Source organism: Ahaetulla prasina, chromosome 3, assembly GCF_028640845.1.
Source record: "Ahaetulla prasina isolate Xishuangbanna chromosome 3, ASM2864084v1, whole genome shotgun sequence".
NCBI classification, from domain to species: domain Eukaryota; kingdom Metazoa; phylum Chordata; class Lepidosauria; order Squamata; family Colubridae; genus Ahaetulla; species Ahaetulla prasina.
In genome coordinates, this window is record NC_080541.1 from 116651795 (window position 1) to 116673826 (window position 22032).

Sequence of the window (22032 nt, forward strand, 5' to 3'; positions counted from 1 at the left end):
TCTGTTCAACATCTATATGAAGAAGCCAGTTATTTAGAATAGTCCATTTTGGTGTCTTTTCATGTTTAGCTCAAATAGTGTTCCCGTAATTCATGACAAGAACAATGAGGAAACTGATGGAAAGTCTTTGTTAAAATAGCATTACAGGCAAATCTAGGTAGAGTAGAGGTACATGGCTTTGATTTTGTGGAAGTTTTGTGGATGTTCATTACTGAAACAGAACATTGTTTTAAGGGCTCAGATGGACTTATTCTGCTCAGAAACCCCATCAGTTTTATATCTCCTCATGATTACTCCTGAAAATAGCCTTAGAGAATGTATTACATATATTCATCACATAAGTATTATTTAGTTGCTTCTGCTATCTTGTTAGCCTTTCTAGTCAAATTACATTATAATTTGATTCATGTTTTTGCAGAGGAAAGAATCTATTGGCCGATTCTACATGCTTTGTGGGCAATTTCAGATTTATTATATATTATATAATAATAATTTAATTTGTATACCACCCTTCTCCCGAAGGACTCAGGGCGGTTTACAGCCAAGTAAAACAGCAATCAATAACACAATACAAATAAAACAATAACTAAAAACTTATTCAAATTTGGTCTCAATTTAAAATACATTTAAAAACCATAAAACCCAATAATAACGTCTAAAAATTCTATGCCAGTCCTGCGCGGAAAAATAGGTATGTCTTCAGCTCGCGGCGGAAGGTCCGAAGGTCAGAGAGTTGTCGGAGTCCAGGGGGAAGTTCGTTCCATAGGGTAGGAGCCCCCACAGAGAAGGCCCTTCCCCTAGGGGCCGCCAACTGACATTGCTTGGCTGACGGCACCCTAAGGAGTCCCTCTCTATGAGAGCGCACGGGTCGGTGGGAGGCAAACAGTGGCAGTAGGCGGTCCCATAAATAACCTGGTCTTAAGCCATGGAGCGCTTTAAAGGTGGTAACCAACACCTTGAAGTGCACCCGGAAGACCACCGAAGACCACCGAAGACCACAATACAGTCAGCACATTTATCTGGGAAATTGGGATCTAGCATTTAATATCAGAATTTAGGAATATATAATGTATTCTGCTCAGAAACCCCATCAGTTTTATATCTCCTCATGATTACTCCTGAAAATAGCCTTAGAGAATGTATTACATATATTCATCACATAAGTATTATTTAGTTGCTTCTGCTATCTTGTTAGCCTTTCTAGTCAAATTACATTATAATTTGATTCATGTTTTTTGCAGAGGAAAGAATCTATTGGCCGATTCTACATGCTTTGTGGGCAATTTCAGATTTATTATATATTATATAAAAACCCATTCTTTGTCATTTGTTGATAAATAACAAGCTATGGAACAACATTCCAAGTAAAATGTCTTTTAAAATCAGGATAAAAGTATCTACTGAGATGTATTTATTATTATTTGTTTTTCTCATAAACCCATACTCTTGATTTAATATACCTATCAGTTCAACAATGAGAGAAAAATAATTAAACAAGGTTGACAATTGCTACTTTCTCAAGTCTTCTACATTGAGAGTAGTTATGCTATGTCATGAAGCTTGAGAAATTCTTCAGCACTACTGTGAGTGTGAGATAATACAACAGAAGCATAATAGACTAGCTCAAATGGCTATTCTTTTTAAAAATCAGGATAAAAGTATCTACTGAGATGTATTTATTATTATTTGTTTTTCTCATAATATGCATCTCTCTTTATTTTATCCTGAAGCATGTAATGTAAATCATTTTCTAAAACAATATGAATTTCTAAGCAGTTTTTATGTAGTTATATAAGACCTGAGCTGCAGTACATTATATAATAATAATAATAATAATAATAATAATAATAATAATAATAATAATAATAATAATAATAATAATAATAATAATAATAATAATAATAATAATAATAATTTAATTTGTATACCACCCTTCTCCCGAAGGACTCAGGGCGGTTTACAGCCAAGTAAAAACAGCAATCAATAACACAATACAAATAAAACAATAACTAAAAAACTTATTCAAATTTGGTCTCAATTTAAAATACATTTAAAAAACCATAAAACCCAATTAAAAATTAAAAACCCAATAATAACGTCTAAAAATTCTATGCCAGTCCTGCGCGGAAAAATAGGTATGTCTTCAGCTCGCGGCGGAAGGTCCGAAGGTCAGAGAGTTGTCGGAGTCCAGGGGGAAGTTCGTTCCATAGGGTAGGAGCCCCCACAGAGAAGGCCCTTCCCCTAGGGGCCGCCAACTGACATTGCTTGGCTGACGGCACCCTAAGGAGTCCCTCTCTATGAGAGCGCACGGGTCGGTGGGAGGCAAACAGTGGCAGTAGGCGGTCCCATAAATAACCTGGTCTTAAGCCATGGAGCGCTTTAAAGGTGGTAACCAACACCTTGAAGTGCACCCGGAAGACCACCCGAAAGACCACAATACAGTCAGCACATTTATCTGGGAAATTGGGATCTAGCATTTAATATCAGAATTTAGGAATATATAATGTATTCTGCTCAGAAACCCCATCAGTTTTATATCTCCTCATGATTACTCCTGAAAATAGCCTTAGAGAATGTATTACATATATTCATCACATAAGTATTATTTAGTTGCTTCTGCTATCTTGTTAGCCTTTCTAGTCAAATTACATTATAATTTGATTCATGTTTTTTGCAGAGGAAAGAATCTATTGGCCGATTCTACATGCTTTGTGGGCAATTTCAGATTTATTATATATTATATAAAAACCCATTCTTTGTCATTTGTTGATAAATAACAAGCTATGGAACAACATTCCAAGTAAAATGTCTTTTTAAAAATGAAATTAAAAACTGAGGATCAGAATCTGATTTCAGAACACAAGTAACAGGACAGGAAGACATAGAAGTATGAATAAGGCAAACCTTACATTGTTGAAACTTATTTAAAACTACAAATTATTGCTTGGGGAATCTATTTCCCATATGGCTTTAACTGCATGAATTCCAGAAGGAATGATGCATCAGCTCACATCTCTTTTTATTTTCTTGTTCCAAATTGAACTCACACAGTTTTGGAATCATAAAAACCACTAAAGTAAGATGTGAAACCTTTCTAAGATTCAGGTAACTGCTTCTCTCAAGGTAACTTATTTTTAAAAAATGTCTCTGTGTTTGCAAGAAAGAAAGCATTTTTATCTATATGAAGAAGCCAGTTATTTAGAATAGTCCATTTTGGTGTCTTTTCATGTTTAGCTCAAATAGTGTTCCCCGTAATTCATGACAAGAACAATGAGGAAACTGATGGAAAGTCTTTGTTAAAATAGCATTACAGGCAAATCTAGGTAGAGTAGAGGTACATGGCTTTGATTTTTGTGGAAGTTTTGTGGATGTTCATTACTGAAACAGAACATTGTCACTCACGCCCTTGTGACGTCTCGTCTGGACTACTGCAATGCTCTCTACATGGGGCTCCCCTTGAGGGGCATCCGGAGGCTGCAGTTAGTCAGAATGCAGCTGCGCGGGTGATAGAGGAGCCTCGTGGCTCCCGAGTGACACCTATCCTCGCAGGCTGCACTGGCTACCTGTGGCCTTCGGGTGCGCTTCAAGGTGTTGGTGACGTCTTTAAAGCGCTCCATGGCATAGGGCCGGGTTACTTACGGGACCGCCTGCTGCTACCAAATACCTCTCACCGACCCGTGCGCTCTCACAGAGGGACTCCTCAGGTGCCGTCGGCGCGACAATGTCGTCTGGCGACGCCCAGGAAGGGCCTTCTCTGTGGGGCTCCGCCCTCTGGAGCGAACTCCCCAGGACTCCGTCAACTTCCGGACCTCCGAACCTTTCGCCGTGAGCTTAAAACTCACTTATTTATCTGCGCTGGACTGGGTTAGTTTTTAAGTTTATGGGTTTTTAATGGGTTTTATTTCTAAATTTTAATTCTGGCCAATTTAATAAGTCTTTTAATAGTATTTTAATTGTATTTATAGTTTATTATGTATTTTTACCTGGCTGTGAACGCCCTGAGTCCTTCGGGAGAAGCGTATACAAATTAAATAAATAAATAAATAAATAAATAAATAAATAAATAAATAAATAAATAATAAAACCAATGTAAATGATATTCACAGCAAATACACGTCACTGTAGCACTGTAGCAAATAAATTGAAACATCATAGAAATTAACAAAACATATTGCTAAAATGAGAAATGCAACAATTACATTTTGCATTGAGTAAAATATATTGGGGGGGAAAAGGAAAGACTTTATGTAATTCTCAATATTGATCTAAAATGTGATCTTTAAATTAATATGTCTATTGAATGGAATCCCAATGTATCATTTACTGTGTTTTACTTTTTTGACAGATGTTTCCTGAATCCTCTAAATTGGAAAATCAAACTGTAAGAACAATGTTTATTCTCTTGGGACTTTCCAATAACCCACACATACAGGATTTCTTTCTTTTCTTGTTCCAAATTGAACTCACACAGTTTTGGAATCATAAAAACCACTAAAGTAAGATGTGAAACCTTTCTAAGATTCAGGTAACTGCTTCTCTCAAGGTAACTTATTTTTAAAAAATGTCTCTGTGTTTGCAAGAAAGAAAGCATTTTTATCTATATGAAGAAGCCAGTTATTTAGAATAGTCCATTTTGGTGTCTTTTCATGTTTAGCTCAAATAGTGTTCCCCGTAATTCATGACAAGAACAATGAGGAAACTGATGGAAAGTCTTTGTTAAAATAGCATTACAGGCAAATCTAGGTAGAGTAGAGGTACATGGCTTTGATTTTTGTGGAAGTTTTGTGGATGTTCATTACTGAAACAGAACATTGTTTTAAGGGCTCAGATGGACTTATTCTGCTCATTATTAATAATCAGATTTCCTTCTCCTTCTCTTTCTCCTTCTTCTTCCCCTCCCCCTTCCCCTAAATTCCATGCTAGATACATGTTAGAAAGATTTAAGAGTAATATATAGGAATGTTGTATATGTGCCAATTTTTTTTAACATATCACATTTGCCTTTGTAGAAGATATCCATTTAGATTTTTTCAGGGGATGGGTATAGAGAGAAGTCACTTAATATTTGAAATTTTCTTTCTCCAATTTATCAAGGTATTCATCTCTATCTAGCTTTACTTAACTACTCTTAACAACCATCACACATCATATCTATTTAGCATGGGGGGGGGAAACAAATAAAAAAATCAAATAGTCGAAAAGCTGAAAAGAATGGATGTCCTAACATGGTAAATTCCACCTGCCCAAACTTTTTGAATGTTTTCCTTTTGGACGTTTTGAAGAAACAGATGACTCAAACCATATCTTATCAATATTTTCCTTTATGACTTTAACTCACTTCACAAATGCACAGATGAGGATGTAAATGATATTCACAGCAAATACACGTCACTGTAGCACTGTAGCAAATAAATTGAAACATCATAGAAATTAACAAAACATATTGCTAAAATGAGAAATGCAACAATTACATTTTGCATTGAGTAAAATATATTGGGGGGGAAAAGGAAAGACTTTATGTAATTCTCAATATTGATCTAAAATGTGATCTTTAAATTAATATGTCTATTGAATGGAATCCCAATGTATCATTTACTGTGTTTTACTTTTTTGACAGATGTTTCCTGAATCCTCTAAATTGGAAAATCAAACTGTAAGAACAATGTTTATTCTCTTGGGACTTTCCAATAACCCACACATACAGGATTTCTTTCTTTTCTTGTTCCAAATTGAACTCACACAGTTTTGGAATCATAAAAACCACTAAAGTAAGATGTGAAACCTTTCTAAGATTCAGGTAACTGCTTCTCTCAAGGTAACTTATTTTTAAAAAATGTCTCTGTGTTTGCAAGAAAGAAAGCATTTTTATCTATATGAAGAAGCCAGTTATTTAGAATAGTCCATTTTGGTGTCTTTTCATGTTTAGCTCAAATAGTGTTCCCCGTAATTCATGACAAGAACAATGAGGAAACTGATGGAAAGTCTTTGTTAAAATAGCATTACAGGCAAATCTAGGTAGAGTAGAGGTACATGGCTTTGATTTTTGTGGAAGTTTTGTGGATGTTCATTACTGAAACAGAACATTGTTTTAAGGGCTCAGATGGACTTATTCTGCTCATTATTAATAATCAGATTTCCTTCTCCTTCTCTTTCTCCTTCTTCTTCCCCTCCCCCTTCCCCTAAATTCCATGCTAGATACATGTTAGAAAGATTTAAGAGTAATATATAGGAATGTTGTATATGTGCCAATTTTTTTTAACATATCACATTTGCCTTTGTAGAAGATATCCATTTAGATTTTTTCAGGGGATGGGTATAGAGAGAAGTCACTTAATATTTGAAATTTTCTTTCTCCAATTTATCAAGGTATTCATCTCTATCTAGCTTTACTTAACTACTCTTAACAACCATCACACATCATATCTATTTAGCATGGGGGGGGGAAACAAATAAAAAAATCAAATAGTCGAAAAGCTGAAAAGAATGGATGTCCTAACATGGTAAATTCCACCTGCCCAAACTTTTTGAATGTTTTCCTTTTGGACGTTTTGAAGAAACAGATGACTCAAACCATATCTTATCAATATTTTCCTTTATGACTTTAACTCACTTCACAAATGCACAGATGAGGATGTAAATGATATTCACAGCAAATACACGTCACTGTAGCACTGTAGCAAATAAATTGAAACATCATAGAAATTAACAAAACATATTGCTAAAATGAGAAATGCAACAATTACATTTTGCATTGAGTAAAATATATTGGGGGGGAAAAGGAAAGACTTTATGTAATTCTCAATATTGATCTAAAATGTGATCTTTAAATTAATATGTCTATTGAATGGAATCCCAATGTATCATTTACTGTGTTTTACTTTTTTGACAGATGTTTCCTGAATCCTCTAAATTGGAAAATCAAACTGTAAGAACAACGCCAACGCCATTCGACCCAGCTAAGGAAAAATGGGGGTCATACATGGCTCGTTTCGAGTGTTTCCTCGAGGCGAACGAACTCCAAGGAGTCTCAGACAACAGGAAGTGAGCGTATTTCCTGAGCCACTGCGGTCCAGAGGTTTTCGACACCGCAGAATCGTTGGCGGAGCCAACGCCGGTACAATCGGTGCCGTGGCAGACTTTACAGACCCTATTGAAAGCCCATTATGCACCAACGCCGTCCAAGTATGTGCAACGGTACGAATTCAGGGAGCGTAGGCAGCAAGAGGGCGAGTCCATCAGCGTATACATGGCAGCCCTAAGGAAAGCCACGAACCATTGCGAGTTCCGAGACTTGGAAGAGGCATTGCTGGAGCAACTCATTCGTGGGGTCAGGGACATCCGTTTGTGACGGCGGCTGCTGTCCAAAAGCAACTTGACGCTGGCAAACGCCTTGGATGAAGCCAGGGCTAATGAGATGTCTACCCAAGCGGCGGAAACCCTACAAAAGCAGGTCGCACCAACAGCTGGTGCGAAATCAACCCCGGTCCACAATGAAGAGGTCCAGGCCGAGTCGGACGGTGAGGAGGAGGAAGGAGTCTTCCACACCGGGAGGCCGGAGAAAGAAGACCGGGGTGACTGCGCGAGTTGTGGAGGGCGACACCAACGACAACAATGCAAATTTAAGGATGCGACTTGTCGGCGGTGCGAAAGGAAGGGCACCTAGCACAGGTCTGTCGAGCACCCCAACCTTCCCGCCAAAATTCAAACTGACCAACCAGAGCGCGGGGACGCGAAGCAGCCCGTGATTGGTCAATTCAAAAAGGCGGTTGAATCAGACTGTCGTGAGAGTGGGTCACGCAACAACGCCTAGAAAAAATCTTTACAAAGATTGAGGGGTGCCGTGCCGATTGAGGTGGACACCGGCTCAGCGATCACGATCATGTCCTGGGACACTCGTGAAAGCCTTACCCGCCATCATAAGCGCAAGCTGAAACACAGAAATTAAAGGTACAAGACTACCAAGGAATCGCATCCCTGTTCGAGGGGTAACGTCCGTCCACGTCGAGTATGGACAATACAAGAAAACTCTGCCCATCACCATAGTCGATGGGTCCCTGCCAAGCTTGTTGGGACTGGACTGGTTCCGAGCATTGGGCATGGGAGTGACTGGAATCTTCAGAAACGAAGTCAACCTCAAGGACGCACTCATGAAGGAATTTGGGGACGTTTTCAGAGACTGCCTGGGCAAGTACACGGGACCCCTATTTCTTTTAACTTAGACCCACAAGTTGCCCCTATCCGTCTAAAGGCTAGGAGGGTCCCGTTAGCCTAAAGCCCAGGATTGACCGAACTGGACAAGCTAGTAAACCAGGGAATTCTAGTGCCAGTTGACCATGCTAAGTGGGAGACCCTATAGTCACCCCAGTCAAACCGGACGGTCGGTCCGGATTTGCGCTGACTATAAGGCAACGCTTAACAAAGCGTTGCAAAGAGTGCTTACCCGTCCGGTGGTACAGCACTTACTGCACTCAATGGGGCAAGGGCAAGTTTTGCCAAGCTAGACTTGGCCCAAGCCTATCAACAGCTGCCTGTAGATAGCAGCACAGCCAAGCGCAGACAATTGTGACTCACAGAGGGCTTTTAAGTGTACCCGGTTACAGTTTGGGGTTAGTGTGGCTCCAGGGTTATTTCAGAACCTAATGGAGCGGCTATTGCAGGGACTACCAGGGTGGTACCATACTTTGACGATGTACTGGTATCCGCTGAGAATCTAGAGGAATTAGGGTAAGGCTGCGAAAAGTTTTGGGCATTTTCCGGTCTGCGGTCTCACAGTTAAACTGAACAAATGCCAGATCGGGGTTGAATCTGTGGAATTCCTGGGCTACGGATAGACAGAAGGATTCACCCACTGAAAGCAAGTGCGGGCCATCAGGAAGGCCCCGGTTCCAAAGAACAAAACGGAGTTGCAGGCATTCTTAGGTCTGGTCAATTTCTACGCGGTATTCTTAAGGAATAAGGCAACAGTAGCCGAGCCGCTTCATAAACTACTAGCAAAGACGGCTGCATGGTCTTGGGGAAAGGCGGAAGCTAGGGCATTCGAAGGGGTAAAGAATCTCCTCTCGAGTGATAGCCTCCTTATCCAATACAATGGCACGCTGCCATTAATGTTAAGCTGCGATGCATCTCCCTATGGGGTGGGGGCTGTGCTCAGCCACAGGTTGCCAAATGGCACAGAAGCCCCTATTGCATACTACTCCCGAACCATGTCATCAGCTGAAAGGAATTATAGCCAGCTTGATAAGGAAGCCTTGGCTATAGTCTCCGGAGTAAAGAAATTCCATGAATATGTATTTGGTCATGATTTCAAAATCATCACGGACCATAGACCCTTGCTAGGCCTGTTGGCAGGTGACCGCCCAACGCCCGTGGCACTTTCGCCCAGACTGACCAGATGGACTATCTTCCTAGCGGCGTATTCTTACAAACTACTACACCGGCCAGGGGAGGAATTAGGTCATGCGGACGCCCTGAGCAGATGCCCGTTACCAGAGACTATCGAAGACCCCACTCCGGGGACACCAGTTCTGCTAATTGACTCTTTGGACTCTGGCCCAGTCACATCTAAAGAGGTGGCTCGGGCTTCGTACAAGGACATTACAATAAGGACTGTAATGGGTTGGGTACAAAGAGGTTGGCCCGCTGCGCCGGGCGAGCGTTTTAAAGAATTTGTAAAAAAGCGTGGGGAACTCTCAGCTCAAGGGGGGTGCCTGCTATGGGGGGATCGAGTGGTGATCCCGGAGAAATTGAGGGAAAAGGTCTTGGAACTACTTCACGAAGGCCACCCAGGGATCGTGAGAATGAAGGGTCTAGCGAGAAGCTACGTGTGGTGGCCCTTAATGGACACGGAAATTGCTGAAAGGGTAGGGAAATGCCAGGCCTGCCAGGAGTCCAGACCGCTACCCCCAACGGCCCCGATTCGGGAATGGGAGAGACCCCAGGGCCCTTGGTCGAGAATCCATATCGATTTTGCCGGCCCCTTCCACGGCCAAACCTTTCTGGTAGTAGTCGATGCCTACTCCAAATGGCTGGAAATCATTCTCATGAGATCCATGACAGCCGAGGCCGTGATTGCAGTCCTACGGCACCTATTTGTAACCCACGGGTTGCCCGATACTTTAGTCTCCGATAACGGCCCGCAATTCACGGCAACCCAGTTTGAGGGGTACTTGGCAGAGGAGGGCATCCGACATGTCCTCTCGGCGCCTTTCCACCCTGCGACGAACGGCCTTGCAGAACGTTTCGTTCGGAGCGCAAAGGAAGCATTGTCCAGAATCAGGCCAGGCGATTGGCAAACAAAAATCGATACATTCCTAGCAGTCCAACACAGAACCCCCTGTGTAACAACTGGCCGCAGCCCGGCAGAGCTATTAATGGGTCGGAAGCTTAGGTGCCCCCTAGACCGTTTAAACCCAAACTACACACCAGACGGTTACAAAGGGGCACACGGTAAAACAAGAGGGATGGCAATAGGCGACCTAGTGTGGGCACACAACTACAGCGAGGGCCCGACCTGGTTAGCAGGAAAAATCCTAGAGATAACAGGACCAAAATCATATCTAGTAGAGATAGAGGATGGCCGGGTATGGAAGCGCCACATAGACCAAATAAGAAAACGCATAACCGGTAAATCAGAATCAGACGAAACAGGCCCTGACTATCCCATGTTTGAATCCACAGCTGACTCAAACCCGGGGCAAACGCGGGACTTATCTGAGTTCCAGGGAGTCCAGCGACGCCAACCGGTTCCTCCTGAAAACAGCAGGGACGACTCTGCAAATAATCCAGGGCCGGATGGCCTAGAGGAGGAGCTGAGAGGAACAAACAGTCCCTCCGGTCAGCTCGACTCACTCCCAGAAAATGCGCAGGTCCGAAAGAGTCAGGAGACGCCCAGTCTACTTGCGTGATTACGTTGAAAAATAAGATGTTAATTCTATGTAAATATTGGTAAAGTGTTCTCTGGGAGGGAAGGAGTGTAATGTATCTTTAAAAGTTGTGGAGGGAAAACTGAGCGGGAAAAAGCACGTTGCTGATTGGATGAAGCCTCCGGCTGAACTGTATATAAAGAGAGGGTTTCCCCAGCCCGGGCTGCTGGGTTCACCATATAGTAAAGAGCTGTTGTCACTATCCTGGTCTCCTGCCTCGTTATTGCCCGAATCTAACACCAGGGATCTTTGAAGTTGCTTTCTTATGCGAGGAGGAGCCCAGTCCAAGACAAACCACACTTTTTCGGGGTCCATCTCAATCCCATTGTGGGAAATATGATACCCCAAGTAGTCCATTTTACTCTGGTGAAATTCATACTTAGCATATAGCTGAGCTGCCCTAATTTTCTTTAACAGTGCTCTGACCAGCCTCACATACTCTGCCATGGTTTTGGTATAAATTAATACACTAAGACCTCTTTATACAGATGCTCCTGCAGCATTTTATTTATCAGCTTCATGAAGACGGTCGGGGGACCCTGTAGTATAAGGGGACTACCCAAAACTGAAAACATCCCAAGGGGCAGTTGAAAGCAGTTTTCTACTTCTCCCCCTCCTTGATTGAGGCATGATAATATGCCTCTCACAAGTCTATTTTAGTAAAAAAAATTCCCCTTGGCTAGGTGGGTCAACATGTCTTTTATGAGGGGTAGTGGGTAAATGTTTTCCATGAAAACAGTGTTCAGGCCATGATAGTCTACACATAAACATAGGGTCCCATCTCTTGTTTTCCTGAAAAGCACTGTGGTGGCCACCAGGGTCTGGCTGGTTATATGAACCCACATTTTAAATTCTTGTCTATGAATGACTGGCACTCCTCAGGCTCTCTCAGGGGCATCAAGTACAGTTTGGGCTTGGGAAACTTAGCCACCAGTCTTCCCTTATGCCCCGAGGAGTGCACTATCAATTCTAAGGGGATGGTCACAAGGTTCACAGGTGATTTACCACGGAATCATCTTCTGTCTCTGTTTCACTCCCCAGTAGCTCTTGGGTCAGAATAGTCGGAGTTCTCATCCCATCGTTGATGGGATGAGACTTCCACTCCTTCCAGGGCTAATTCTCTGGCTCTAGCTTCTCAGGTTTCTTGGTGGGTCCTACGGCTGCCTTTTGAGTTGGGTCCGTAGTTCAGCAGTCGGCGGCTCGGTGCCCTTCGTTTCTGCATTTGAAACAGTCAGTGAAACATTGGCGAGTGTTTTGTTCATGGGTCAGTTGCTTTCGGGCTTCTTTCTTTTCTGCCTAAAGGGACCTCTTGTCATCCATGGTTGGATCAGTTTCATGAAAGGGCTAAATCAATTTCAACCTCTTTGGCCAGGACATACCAGTTATGAAGGGTGTGCAGGGCGCCTCTGGAGATGCAGGTGTTGTAGACATCATTATTCAACCCATCCTGGAACCACTCTATCAACATGTCCTGTGTCAGTCAGCCTACAGGTCAGGCCTCGAAACTCCTGGATATAAGCAACCACAGATCAACGAACCTGGCTTATGACTTTGATTCTTATTCTGACTTTATGGTAGGCTAGGGGGTCTTCAAAATGCTTCCCGAGTGCTGTCATGAATCAACTGAAGTTGCACAGCTCAGGAGCATTATCATTGTGGAGAGTGACCACCCATTCTGCCATGGATCCCTCCAGTGCCATTGTCATGCACTGCACCTTAGCTCCTTTGGTTGGCATGTCTAGCCCTATCTCTTGCATGTAGGTCCAGACTTGGATTAGGAAATATCCCAGCTGCTTGGGGTCTCCATCAAATTTTATCCTGAAGGCTGGCAGTCTGCAGTTTCTCTTTCTCAGTGGCACAGGCCAGGCCAGTGGTACTAATTGGGCTTCTGGGGTGGCTGTTGGCTATGGTGCTGGAGCTGGTGCCATGGCTGTGCCATCGCCAGCCAAGACTTGTGCTGGTTGGGCAGCTGGTAGCGCCATTTGAGCTAGAGCATAGCGCACCTTGAGGCTGTTGAAGACTCCCCTCAGGACCGTGATGGCTTCATCCACCAATACGTTTTTGCTATCTGTTTCCCCTGGGACCACTTTGTCCTCAAGTTCCACATGCGGCTCTCTGGTGGTTCCCCCAGTTCCTAAGTGTGAAAGTCACCCTGGAGGGCTTTTCTTCCCATTCTTCCTTCTTTCTGATTCCCAATGACCACTTCTTTCACCCCAGCCCTCTCTCCTTTGCTCATCTCTACCCTCTACATCCCCTTCATGGATTACTGCCTTTTCATGGTGAAGGGGCTTGCGTAGCTCAATGAAGTTATGAACTATGCAGTGCAGGACCACCCAAGATTGACAGGTCATAGCAGAGAGCTCTGACAAAACATGATCCACTGGAGAAGGAAATGGCAACCCACTCCAGTATCTTTGCCATGAAAACCCCATGGACAGTTTGCCAAAAGTTTTTTTCCAAAGGCAAAAAGATGTGACACTAGAAGATGAGCCCCTCAGGTTGGAAGGTGTCCAATATGCTACTGAGGAAGAGCAGAGGGCTAGTACTAGTAGCACCAGAAAGAGTGAAGTGACTGGGTCAAAGCTGAAAGGATGCTCACCTGTGGATGCATATGGTGATGAAAGGAAAATCCGATGTTGTAAAGATTTTTTTCTCCATAGGAACCTGGAATAAAAGATCCATGAATCAAGGCAAGCTGGATGTGGTCAAACAAGAGATGACCAGACTGAACATCGACATCTTAGGAATCAGCGAACTCAAATGGACAGGAATGGGTGAATTTAATTCAAATGACCATCAGGTATACTGATGATCATCCGAATTAGGCAAGAATCCCTCAGAAGAAATGGAGTAGCTTTCATAATCAATAAAAGAGTAGGAAAAGCAATACTGGGATACAATCCCCAAAATGACAGAATGATCTCAGTCTGAATCCAAGGCAAACCATTCAACATTACACTAGTCCAAGTTTATGCCCCAACCACTGGTGCTGAAGAGGATGAAATTGACCAGTTCTATGAAGCCCTACAGCACCTTATAGAATTAACACCAAAAAATGATGTCCTTATCATCATGGGGGATTGGAATGCTAAAATAGGAAGCCAAAAGATAACCAGAATAACAGGAAAGTTTGGCTTGGGAGTACAAAATGAAGCAGGGCACAGGCTGATAGAATTTATGATCATAGCAAACACTCTTTTCCAACAACTCAAGAGACGACTCTACACATGTACATCACCAGACGGTCAACACAGAAATCAGATTGACTGTGTGTTCTGCAGCCAAAGATGGAGAAACTCTATACAGTCAGTAAAAACAAGACCAGAAGCTGACTGTGGCTCAGATCATGAGCTTCTCATTGCAAAATTTAGGCTTAAACTGAAGAAAGTAGGGAAAAGCACTAGGCCACTGAGATATGAATTAAATTATATCCCTAATGAATATACAGTAGAGGTGACAAATAGATTTAAGGAATTAGATCTAATAGACAAAGTGCCTAAAGAACTATGGATGGAAGTTCGCAACAAAAACCATCCCAAATAAAAAGAAAGGCAAGAAAGCAAAATGGCTGTCTGAGGAAGCTTTGTAAATAGTTGAGGAAAGAAAGGAAGCAAAAGGTAAGGGAGAAAGAGAAAGGTACACCCAGTTGAATGCAGAATTCCAGAAAATAGCTATAAGAGATAAGAATGCATTCTTAAATGAACAGTACAAAGAAATAAGAAAACAATAAAATAGGGAGGACCAGAGATCTCTTCAAGGAAATTGGAGATATGAAGGGAACGTTTCATGCAAAGATGGGCATGATAAAGGGCCAAAATAGCAGGGACCTAACAGAGGCAGAAGAGATTAAGAAGAGGTGGCAAAATTACACAGAAGAACTATACAAGAATGAGCTTAACATCCCTGATAACATGATGGGGTGGTCACTGACCTCAAACTAGACATCCTAGAATGTGAAGTCAAATGGGCCTTAGGAAATCTGAGCAACAACAAAGCTAGTGGAGATGACTCCGCTGAGCTATTCAAAATCTTAAAAGATGATGCAGTAAAAATTCTACTCTCAATCTGCCAGCAAATTTGGAAAACTTAACAGTGACCACAAGATTGGAAAAGGTCACTTTCCAATTCCAATTCCAATTCCAAAGAAAGGCAATGCCAAAGAATGTTCAAACTATCACACCATTGCACTCATTTCACATGCTATGGTTATGCTTAAAATCCTACAAGCTAGGCTCCAGCAGTATGTGGATCAAGAACTACCAGAAGTACAGGAAGGGTTTCGAAGAGGCAGAGGAACTAGCAATCAAATTGCCAATATACGCTGGATCATGGAGAAAGCTAGGGAGTGCCAGAAAAACATCTACTTCTGCTTCATTGACTATACTAAAGTCTTTGATTGTGTGGATCACAACAAATTGTGGCAAGTTCTTAAAGAGATGGGAGTAGCACATCATCTTTTTGTCTCTTGAGAAACCTTTAAGCGGGTGAAGAAGCAACAGTGAGAACTGGACATGAAACGACTGATTGGTTCAAAATTGGAAGAGTCTGGCAAGGCTGTATACTATCACCCTGCCTATTTAATTTATATGCAGAGCACATCATGAGAAAGGTGAGGTTAGATGAATCAAAAGTTGGAATTAAGATTGCCGGGAGAAATATCAACAACCTCAGATATGTAGATGATATCACTCTAATTGCAGAAAGCGAAGAGGAACTAAAGAGCCTCTTGATGCGGATGAAGAAGGATAGTGCAAAAATTGACTTGAAATTCAATATTAAAAAAACTAAGATCATGGCATCCGGCCCTCTCAATTTCTGGCAAATAGAAGGGGAAGAAATGGAGGTGGTGACAGATTTTATTTTCCTGGGCTCCAAGATTACCACAAATGGGAACTGCAGCCAAGAAATTAAAAGACACTTGCTCCTGGGGAGGAAAGCTATGGCAAATCTAGACAGCATACTAAAAAGCAGACATCACCCTGCCAACAAAAGTGTGTATAGTCAAGGCTATGGTTTTTCCAGTTGCAATGTATGGATGTGAAAGCTGAACCATAAGAAAGGCTAAGCACCAATGAATTGAGGCCTTTGAACTATGGTGTTGGAGAAAACTCCTGTGGGTCCCTTGGACTGCAAGGCAAACAAATTGGTCATTCCTAGAGGAGATCAACCCTGACTGCTCTTTAGAAGGCCAGATCCTGAAGATGAAACTCAAATACTTTGGCCACCTAATGAGAATGAAGAGTCTGGAGAAGATATTATATATAATATAAAAAGGCACAAGGATGTCAACTATCTCCTTTACTATTTATATTGACATTGGAAGTGTTAAATACAAATATTAGACAAGATACAGAAATTAAAGGTATGGAAATAAAAAAGGAACAATACAAATTACAGACATTCACAGATGATTGGGTCGTTATCTTGGAAGTCCCATAAGAAAATGGACTTAAACTAGTTAGGAAAATAGAAGAATATGGTGAAGTTGCAGGACTGAAAATAAACAAAGAAAAAACCAAAATAATAGTTTAAAATGTTACAGATACACAGAAAAAAGAACTAATGAGGAAAATAGGTATACAGATAAGTCAAGAAAGTTAAGCAAGGCTTCCGGGTGGCTCCACCTCTTCGCTGAGCCCTAATTAAAGGGGCTCCGCACTGAACATCGTAAAAGCCAGGAAAAGCCGGCTTTAATCTTTTTCCCTGGATGAAAGGGGCAAGATAAGAGCGCAGGAATGTTGGTAGACCTCCCCAGAGGCTTTGTTTTAATTAAGCAGAGCCTCGAAGGGTCGATGGGTCCCATAAATATTCCTGCCATCTCCGACTTCAGTGCGTGTCTGCAAAAGCAGGAAAAGAAGAAGGTGTCCATCTCTGCTATTTGTCTTATCTTTATGGATCTCTTTAAGCAGACGGAATGAGTGCAAGCGGACGATTATTGGATTGCAAGTATTTTTGATTTCCTGACTTCTACTTTCTAAAAAAGAGAATTTTTTTTTTCTTTGTTCTAATTGACTCTTAAAGATGGCGCCTGAACGGGAGTGAAAATGACGAATGGAATTTTAAACAGTCTGTGCAACTAAGAAGATAAGAAATGTTATGTGTGGATTTTAATGAAGTGAACTGAGCTCTCCTATACTTAAAGGGGAAAAGAGAAGTTTCTAGACTTATATTTTGTGAATTTTAAAACTGAAATGGCTACTAAACCACCTAAGATTGGGGGCAGAAGGGGTTCTGAACCAGCTTTAGAAGATCTGATTAAAGAGCAAGGGAAAGTGTCTGAAGAAAGGTTTAAGGAGATTATGGATAATAATGAGAAAATAAGAGAAGAAATAAGAGAATAATAAAAAATAAGAGAAGATATCTTAATGGCTTTTCAAGGTTTGGCAAAAGACTGGAGGTGGTGGAGGAGGAGGTGCAAGAAATTGTTCAGTCAAATCAACAAATAGAAAATAGAATGGGGAATGCAAATCAAATTGGATAAAATGAAGATCAAGTGGTGGTGATGCAGTATAGAATGATGGAAGGAGCTCTGAGAATTAGAGGTTTGAATGAGGACAAAGGGAAGATTTAAAAATTTTATCAGAAGCTCTGGCTGAATTTATTGAACTTGATCCACAAGAGGTTGCTTATCAAATTGACAAAATTTATAGAGTTAATTCTTGGATTGCTAGGCAAAAGAAACTTCCTAGAGACATCGTGGTTTATTTTTTGAAAAGAACAGTGAGGAATCAAATTTTGCAAGTTGCTTTTCAGAAAAATTTGAAAATAGGGAACAGGAGTTGAAGGTTTTGAAAGAGATCCTCCCAAGATGTTAAGGGATAGAAAGACTTTACATTTTTACACAAGAACTTAAGAAATACCAGATTCAATTTAGATGGGAGGTTCCAGTTGGCTTGACAGTGTATTATCAGGAAGAAGATATCGTATTGACACAGTGCTTAAGGCCAAAGATTTTCTTTCTACAGTGCTGAAATTTGAAATAGAAATAATAGAAAAAGAATTCAAGAGACTCAAATGGGTGTGGAAGCTGAGGTGATTCCAGTGATGTTACCATCAGAGGAACAACCACAAGAACAAAGACTGACGAGGAGCCCTTAAGCGTAAAGAAAAGGAGCAACAAACTCAAAGTAAAGTTCAGGACTCTGCTACAGAAGCGGTGGGAGGAGCACGGCCAAGATACGGAGGACGATCTTCAGTTGATTGCCCAAAGGCTTCAGCAGCCCAGTAATGGCAAATAAAATCTTGACTTGGAATGTCAATGGTTTGAACTCAGCTCAGAAGAGAAGAAAAATATTTCATTATTTGAAACAATTTAAAATGATGTTATTTGCTTACAAGAACGCATATTAAATTATCAGATCAAAAGTACCTAATAAACTCAAAGTTAGGTAAACATTTTGTTGCTTCAGCTTTGGAGAAAAAACATGGCATAGTGGTTTATTTGAGAAAAGATATACCAGCCAAGTTAATAGAGGCAGATATTCACGGAAGATATATTGCTATTGAACTTACAATAGAAACAATAAGGACTCTCTTGCTTGGTATATATGCACCCAACCAGCAACAAGAAAAATTTTATAGAATGTTATATGATAAGTTGATTCTATGGGATTATAAATCGTGTATTATATTGGGAGATTGGAATGGAGTAATAGATACACGAAAGGACAAGAGAATTTCTTCCAAGAAGATACCTGCACATGCAAAGCTGCCTAAATCCTTTTTTGATATGATAGAAGATTTTGAGTTAAGAGATGTATGGAGACTGGAATTTGGAGGAAAGAGACTATACTTTTTCTCTGATAGGCATCAATCCTTCTCACGTATTGATTTTATTTTAATTTCTAATGATTTGCTTTTTAGGGTGAAGAAAACTAAGATATTTCCAAGATGTTTGTCTGATCATAGTCCTGTTTGGATGGAATTGCAATATGGAAAAGAGGGTAGAAGAACTTGGAGATTAAATGAAAATTTGTTTAGATATCAGGATAATGTAAATCAATGTAAAAAGCAGATGAAAGAATTTTTTGATTATAATTTGAATAATGAAACATCGATAGAAATGGTTTGGGACTGCAGTAAAGCTTTTATGAGAGGTGTATTAATATATCTTAATAATAGACAGAGAAATAAGCAACAAAGACAGCGTAGGTATTTAGAAGAGGAAATCTATAAGAAACAACAATTATTAATACATAACCCACATGATCAAAAACTTAAAGATGCAATAAAGTTACTACAGAATCAATTTAATATGATAATGGCTGATCAGGTGGCAACAAATATACAATATGCCAAACATAATACTTTTGTAACGCAAATAGACCTGGTAGGTGGTTAGCATACACTTTAAGGAAAAGACAAAACAACGTACTATAGAAAAATAGAATACAAAGGTAAAGAGAGATATCAACAGGATAAAATTAAAAAGCTTTTTAGAATATTATACAAATTTATATCTTAAAGATAATATATTGAATAGGGATATTGATAAATATTTGAAGGAATATAAGGTTAAAATTTAACTTTAGAACAAACGGATGAATTGAATCGGCCTATAACCTCGGAAGAAATTATTTTGGTAATTAAACAATTAAAAATGGGGAAAACTCCTGGTACGGATGGGCTTACAGTTAGTTATTATAGGAATTTACAGGATGAGATGTTAGGTCCACTTAAGGAATTATTTAATCAGATACAACTAGGAGGGGGAATTCCCCCCTCATGGAGAACCTCTTTTATTTCATTGATACCAAAAGAGGAACAGGATTGTTCTAAACCTGGGAATTATAGGCCAATCTCACTTTTAAATAATGATTATAAGATTTTTGTTAAAATAATAGCTAATAGATTAATGTTGATTCTGCAGCAAAGAATTCATAATTATCAATCTGGATTTATAAAAGGGAGACAGATGAGGAATAATGTTAGGCAGATTGTTAATTTACTGGAGTACTTAGAAAAGAAAAATTTTATTCCAGCAGCATTTATTTTTCTCGATGCAGAGAAAGCTTTTGATCGATTGCATTGGGATTTTTTATTTAAATTAATAGAAAAGATGCAATTTGGAGATGGTTTTTTAAGAATAATTAGGGCAATTTATGGAGAGCAAACAGCACAGATTATAATCAATGGTAGCTTAACAGAACCTTTTAAGATTGCGAAAGGAACAAGACAGGGATGTCCTTTATCACCATTATTGTTTATTTTAACTCTAGAACCATTATTGGATAAAATACAAGAAGTAAAGGAGATAGAGGGAATTAGAGTTAGACAGTATGAATATAAGTTAAGAGCTTTTGCAGATGATTTGGTGATTACTTTAACAAACCCTATAAATTCTAGTAAATCTTTGTTGGAAATAATTGATCAATATGGGAATGTCTCAGGGTTTAAGGTAAATCAGAAAAGACAAAAGTGATAATAAAAATATGGCCAGACAACAGAAAGAAAAACTAGAGGAAGTAACAGGATTTGAAATTGTAAAGAAGGTTAAGTATTTAGGGTTTATATTACGTCATCAAATGTGAAATTGTATAAGAATAACTATGAGGTTTTATGGCAAAAGTTCAGAAGGAGTTGATTGTTTGGAAAAATTGCAATTATCTTTGCTGGGAGAATTGCTGCTATTAAAATGAATGTTTTACCTAGATTTTTATTCCTCTTTCAGATGATACCAATAATTAAGAAAGATAAGAATCTTGAGGAATGGCAGAAGGAATTAACAAATTTATATGGGAAGGTAAAAAGCTAGGGTTAAAATGAAAATAATTCAAGATTCTCGGAAAGGGAGGTTTAAAATGCCTAATTTTAAATTATATTATGAAGCAGCTGCTCTCTGCAATAAGTGATTGGTTTAATTTAACAGAGGACAGAATTTTGAATATAGAAGGTTATGATTTGCTATATGGATGGCATGCATATTTAATTTATGACAAAAAGTGGATAAGGCCTTTAAAAATCATGTGCTAAGAAATGCCCTTCTGCGTGTTTGGAAAAATACTCTTATAAACTAAATTATAAGGTTCCTATATGGGCATGTCCTAGACATACAGTAGAAAATATAAACATAGAACAGAATCAGGAAATGATTACATATAAAGATCTTTTGTATACTGAAAGAGGTAATTTGCAGTTAAAATCTCTGCAAGTATTAAGAGAGGAAGGAAGAAATTATACATGGTTCCAGTATGGACAATTGCAATCTAGATGGAAAATAGATCAGAAAATTGGTATAGAGCAGAACGAGGAAATTTGGTAAAGCAAATTAGAAATCAGTCTCAGGAGCATATAAAGAGATTGTATAATGTGTTACTTGAAATAGATTCTGAAAGGGACTTGGTAAAGGACTGTATGATAAAGTGGGCACAAAATTTTCAGGAGCCAATATTATTGGAAACGTGGGAAAAATTTGGGTTAGAAATGTTAAATTCACGAGCACAGAATCTGAGGAAAATTTTTATAAAATGTTTTATAGATGGCATCTAGATCCTAAAAATTATCGTGTATGTATCCAGAAATGCAAGCAAAATGTTGGAGATGTAATTGTGATGACGCTACATATTTTCACATTTGGTGGACTTGTAAGGACATAAAGGCCTTTTGGATAAAAATTTGGTGGATTTTACAAAATGTTCTGAAAAGAAGATAAAGTTCCTGCCGCAATTTTTCTTGTTGGGAATTATTACGGATTGTACAGTAATTGAGACTAAATTGATTTTAAATCTAATAACTGCAGCAAGATTACTAATAGGACAATATTGGAAGAAAAAGAAGTACCAACAATACAAGAATGGATATTGAAAGTTGCCAATTTGGCTGAGATGGCGAAGATATCAGCCTTTTGAAAGACAATACAAGAAAGATACTTAAAGGAATGGAAAAATGGATTGACTATATTCAACGTAGATATCAGACTAAGAGTTATCAGACTGTTTTGAATGATTATGATGTATTATTTTGATTGCTTTTGGGGAAGTTAGGAATTGATGATTGTAGGGTATAATTAAGTTGGGACGAAAACTTTTAGCATATGTTTGTTTTATTTTAACTATACCTTGTGCTCGTTCCGGGAAGTCGGGGGGGGGAGGGGGGTTGTGAAGGGAGGGGG